This window comes from Tupaia chinensis, unplaced genomic scaffold (assembly GCF_000334495.1).
Source record: "Tupaia chinensis unplaced genomic scaffold, TupChi_1.0 Scaffold143734_1, whole genome shotgun sequence".
NCBI classification, from domain to species: domain Eukaryota; kingdom Metazoa; phylum Chordata; class Mammalia; order Scandentia; family Tupaiidae; genus Tupaia; species Tupaia belangeri.
The window spans coordinates 1,169,189-1,175,606 of record NW_006203583.1 but is presented as its reverse complement, the minus strand read 5'-3'; positions in this window follow the sequence as shown (position 1 = coordinate 1,175,606).

Here is a 6,418-nt window from a genome sequence, read left to right as displayed (position 1 = left end):
GCATGGCTTGTGACATTAAGAAATGAGGCACTTGAGTTTTCCTGTAATAGCCAGCTCTTCTAATGTGTATTTAAAATATAAAGTGATTCACAAAGTTCTGTATCACACACATTTGTAGAAGCTCATTTGAAGCCTATCTGCAGGAGCTCTATGGTGAAGGGAAACTTTACTGCTTTCTATGAGTGAGAAGAACTGGATAAGAACTGGCATTGGTGGTACAGAGCAGGGTAGATATGGTGTATCCCAGAGTCATATAACACCAATGTGGTAAGAATGATTTTAATGTGGAATAAACAATCTTCTGGTCCCCTCTGGTCTTGAATGAAGTAACTGCACAGACTAGTGCAACTAAAAATGCACAATGGAACTTAAAAATAAAGCTTCAACATATTTTAAGTCAATTAGTCAAATTGCATTGATTCTCAATGCCTTTCAGAGGCCTATGCACTTTCATAGTTTGCTTCTGGGATGCTATTAAGGTTTACTTCCCTCCGTTAACTCTCCTAGGCAGTCTTTCTCCCATGTCATTAACCCAGTCATGGACCAAACCTCCAGAATACCCGTCTGGGTACTATTCCCCAGAGTTTTTAGTGAGAATTGTCAAGAACTCCCCACCCTACTCAGGATGTTCCCTCCCATCAAGATGGCAACTTCCCTTCTGAAAATCTGGATAGTTAATAGGATGTGTTATTTGGGATTCTCCGGATAAACAAAACCAATTGGATGTATTATCTATACAAAAAGAAATTTATGTTTTAAGGAACTGGCTTATACAATTATGGAGAAAGGCAAGTCCAAAGTTTGCAGGGCGGGCCAGCGGGCTGAAGACCCAGGGAAGAACTGATGCTGTAGTGCAAGTCCTAAGGCCATCTGCTGACTAAATTGCCTCTTGGGCAGGGGAGGGCAGTTATTGTCTTATTTATGAATTCAACTGATCAGATGAGGCCTATCTGCATTATGGAGGGCAATGTGGTTTACTCAATGTCCACCTATCTAAATGTTAATCTCATCTAACAATACTTCCACAGAAACACCCAAATATGTGACCCCCACATCTTGACATCATGGTTCAGCCAATTCGACACATAAAAATAACTTTATTGGGGCAGAGAGGCACTCTTGTCAAGGATAAGACACTGGCTTACTAAACACTTTCAGAAATCACTTAAAAGAAGCTTAAACAGTGGAAATCTTTGTGTTCACAGTTGACACTTGGCTCTTTTAAGCAGTGAGATTGTGAGAAATGGTGGTTATCTTTCAAGGTGAGCTTTGGATATCCTGTGAAAGGTGAAAGGCCAGAGAGTGGTCAAAGTTTTTTTTTTAATTTTTTAAAAATTTTTTTATACAAAAGCATAATACATTTTTGTTGAATTAAATGTCTTAGGTAGAGTCAAACTGAATTAAAATGGTTAAGTAAATACTCAGGTGAAATTGATGCAAAATATAAGTATAAAAAAGGTGAGCTACAGAGCCCTTCATTGCTATTCAAGAACGGGATTCATAAGCAAATAAATAGTAACTTATTTATTCATCAAGGTGAGACGGTACCAAATGGTTAATAGATGGTTGTATCATGACTCAGCCATTATGATCCTTGTGCAAAACCCCACTGGTTTTCAGACAAAAAACAAAAAATAAAATTCAGAAAGGCCTCAGAAGAAGATATATTTAAAATAAGAGGATATTAAACAGAACTTCATATTTGGACAAAAGAAAAAAAAAACCTCCTATGTTTACTAAAAAATACCCAGGATATGCCAAATATAGATAAAAGTGCCTCAGCAGAAAATGTTTAAATGCATTTAACGAAGGACTAGATTGGGGGCCAGCAAATGGCATAGTGGTTTATGTTACTGGACTCCCACGTGACCAACCATGGTTCGAGTCCCAGACCCGGAAGCTTAAAATTCACACCAGGTGCGTGTGCTTGTGTGTCCAAGATCCCAAGAGAATGGAAAAGAAGGGGTTGTGGCATGGCCATCCCCCTCAGGGGGATAATTTCTCTATTTCCCTCTTGCTGTCTTTCTCTTAGTACACATGCCCTAAGGCAAAAACCTCTCACAAAAAAGGGGGGCTAGACTTGGGGGAACAGAGGAAATTAGGGTAGGGTTATGAGAGAAAGAAAAGAAAGAAGAAAAAAACTTTCTAAAAAGAAGAAAACTTTTTAGAAATTTTGGAGTAGATACTAAGGCGTCACTTATTTTAAAGGTATATTTGTAGTCCAGAGAAGAACACAAGTCCCAGGACACACAGAAGGTAGAAAAGGGTGGATGCCGATTGTGTGGGGACCAAGGAAAGGCAGGTTTTGAGTCACATATGACCTTATTTCTTCAAGAGAGACTTGAGGGCCCACTTCTGAGGCAGGGGGCCTAAGAAGAGTATTGATCACTACTGGGTACTTGGTGCTGCATCAAGAAGCTAGAGAAATGGAAGGAGAATCAGACTTAAGTCCTGTCTTCCTTTAGCTATGGTACACTTCAGGGACCAGTCTCATACCTAGAGAGAATGGAGGCTCTCTGAGGGCTATAGGAGATGTGAAAACTACCTTCTGGAGGAAAGTAGAAGGATTTTTCAGGTCCTCTTCCTGATGACTGTATCCTACCCCATGAGCAATTAGCTCCTATGGATTTGAGCTCTGTTGCATTTCTTACTAGCCAACCCTTCTCTGTCTCAAATGTCATTCCTTTGTTCAAGGCACTTTTTGTCTTCCATCAGGATAATTACAGTTAAAAAACATTCCAATAGCCCCCTGCCCAAAATTCCAAAGGAAGGAATGGAGCTCAGCCATTATGATCCTTGTGCAAAACCCCACTGGTTTTCAGACAAAAAACAAAAAATAAAATTCAGAAAGGCCTCAGAAGAAGATATATTTAAAATAAGAGGATATTAAACAGAACTTCATATTTGGACAAAAGAAAAAAAAAACCTCCTATGTTTACTAAAAAATACCCAGGATATGCCAAATATAGATAAAAGTGCCTCAGCAGAAAATGTTTAAATGCATTTAACGAAGGACTAGATTGGGGGCCAGCAAATGGCATAGTGGTTTATGTTACTGGACTCCCACGTGACCAACCATGGTTCGAGTCCCAGACCCGGAAGCTTAAAATTCACACCAGGTGCGTGTGCTTGTGTGTCCAAGATCCCAAGAGAATGGAAAAGAAGGGGTTGTGGCATGGCCATCCCCCTCAGGGGGATAATTTCTCTATTTCCCTCTTGCTGTCTTTCTCTTAGTACACATGCCCTAAGGCAAAAACCTCTCACAAAAAAGGGGGGCTAGACTTGGGGGAACAGAGGAAATTAGGGTAGGGTTATGAGAGAAAGAAAAGAAAGAAGAAAAAAACTTTCTAAAAAGAAGAAAACTTTTTAGAAATTTTGGAGTAGATACTAAGGCGTCACTTATTTTAAAGGTATATTTGTAGTCCAGAGAAGAACACAAGTCCCAGGACACACAGAAGGTAGAAAAGGGTGGATGCCGATTGTGTGGGGACCAAGGAAAGGCAGGTTTTGAGTCACATATGACCTTATTTCTTCAAGAGAGACTTGAGGGCCCACTTCTGAGGCAGGGGGCCTAAGAAGAGTATTGATCACTACTGGGTACTTGGTGCTGCATCAAGAAGCTAGAGAAATGGAAGGAGAATCAGACTTAAGTCCTGTCTTCCTTTAGCTATGGTACACTTCAGGGACCAGTCTCATACCTAGAGAGAATGGAGGCTCTCTGAGGGCTATAGGAGATGTGAAAACTACCTTCTGGAGGAAAGTAGAAGGATTTTTCAGGTCCTCTTCCTGATGACTGTATCCTACCCCATGAGCAATTAGCTCCTATGGATTTGAGCTCTGTTGCATTTCTTACTAGCCAACCCTTCTCTGTCTCAAATGTCATTCCTTTGTTCAAGGCACTTTTTGTCTTCCATCAGGATAATTACAGTTAAAAAACATTCCAATAGCCCCCTGCCCAAAATTCCAAAGGAAGGAATGGAGAGGAGGATATTATGGCATGACCATCTGGGGGGGAGTGCGGGGGGGGGAGAGTGCTTTCCCACTTTCCTTCTCTCTCTGGCAAGTGAACACACTTTATTTCACACATTTCACCGTAAAAAAACTAAAAAAACCTAAAACTACTCACACATACAAACAAAACAAAAACCAAACTACACCTCCCCAAAAAAACAAGAAAAAAAAGTGAGCTTAAATTCAAGAATGATTGCTTACATATGGCAAAAGAGGGATTTACTACAGTAAGAGACAAATTGAACAAGGTGTGTGGGGCGGGGGAGGGGAGGAGGAAGAACAGACCGGGGAGCTCTTCCCGGTTGAGGAATGCGTTGGTTCCAAAACTTAGTTTCCTAAGTTGGTTGTTTGGAACTCAATGCGTGTTTATCCAAAGGGAAAAATCAAAACTATGGGTGGTCTTCAATTTAGGATGGGGTTTTGTCCTGATAAACCCATCACAAGTAGGAAATATCCAAAGTCAAAAACACATTTAACCCATCCTAAAGTCAAGACATCGTCAGTTGAACCATCGTAAATCCAGATGCTCCTCAACTTCTGATGTGGTCACATCCCAGTAAACTCATATTCAAATAGAAAAGTCAATGGTTCTACTTAGGAATTTTTCAATTTGACAATGACGTGAAAGCAATACACATCCTGTGGAAACCACACTTCAAGTACCCATACAGCCATCTGTTCACTTTAAGTACAGTATTCAGTTGACTGCATGAGACAGTTAGCACTTGGTTATAAAACAGGCTTTGTCTTAGGGGATTTTGCCCCATGGTAGATTTATGAAAGTGCTCTGAGCATTCTTAGAGTAGGCTGGCTAAGCTAGGACACTCAGCAGTTCAGGTGATTTCAATGCAGTTTCGACTTACAGTGTTTTCAATTTGTGATAGGTTTGTTGGGACATAATTCCATTGTAAATTGAGGAGCCTCTGTAAGTAGAATTTCATAAATTGGTTGTTCTTAAACTGGGGCTGATTGTTTCACTCCCTTGATCTGATGGTCCAAAATCTATCTAAATTCTCACACTTTTATTGGCGTAGCAATCTATTAGGTCATCAGGAAAGGCATGGCATATTTTTCTGTTTTCCTGTGCAAAAATGTGTCATGACTTTCCCGACGACCCAATAGTTTACCTAGGAACTTTCGAATGATTCCAACTCCTTAGTATAATAATTTATAGGTTTCGGAACATTATGAAATCTTACTATTTTAAATTTGGTTTTATTATTTTCTCTCTGCTTTATACCATGCTGGCATAGAACATATATGTATTTATCATTTTAAGTCAATAAAAATGAAACCTGTTTTGAGTATTTTGTAATAGCTCTTGAGGCAACCAGGAATTGTAAAATCAAGTTTAAGAAATATAGGTCCAGATTTAAAAACAGAATAGATTATAGTAATTAATTTGACATACCTTGTTTTAACAAAAGTTAAAACTGTCCTGGGAGAGGACCAGCAGATGGCATAATGGCTATGTTGCTGGACTCCCATGTAGTTAACTGAGGTTCGAGTCCTGGACCTGGTGGTTTAAACTCATGCTGAGCACATGGGCGTGCGTGCCCAAGATCCTGAGAGGAGAAGGGAGAAGGGATTGTGATGTGGCCATCCCCCCTGAGGGTGATTTCTTGCTTTCTGTCTCTCTGTCTCTCTCTGTCTTCCTGGAGAGCACACGTGCCCTATAGCAAAAACCTCTCAAAAATAAAAACAAACACAAACAACAATAACAACAAAAACTGTCCTTGGAGTAACACTTAAATCCAGATGTCTTTCCATACATTAGGTTATGAACTGCACTTCACTGTTACATACTGAAACTGACTACTAATTTCTTTCACCAGAGTAATTCAAATTCTTTACTTCTCATTGGATTTAATACTAATCAGAACCCCCCTAGAAAGACAGAAAAAGGGTATATGCAGACAGTTATTAGTTGTTCAGTTTAAGCTCATTTCAGCCATCTATTCTTTTGACCTTACCCTGGACCTCCTCATTTTCTAGAACTCTTTTTCAATGAAGAATGAGCGTTGTTCCTTCTCCATGGCTATACCTTCTACCAGCATGTTTGAATTCCATGCTCTTAGCTCCTCGTGATGCTCTGTAGGTATTCATCTCTATATTTAACCTTTCACTGTGCTGGAAATGTTCTCATGGAGTAAAATATACTTACGTTTATTTTATCTTAAGCAAAAGAAAACAAACAAGAATGCACAACTTTCTTTCTTCTTTTTCATTGCCAGAAGGTACATGTGCTTGCCAGAGGAAAACTGAGGGGTGTGGCACTCTACAATGGGATCTGATCATGTGCAATCCCTTCTCCATTTTTCCATCTTCTTGGAGTTTTAGGCACCCAAGTACATATGTCCAACATGATTTCCAAGTTACTGCAGCTGGGATAACTTGGTTGGCCACG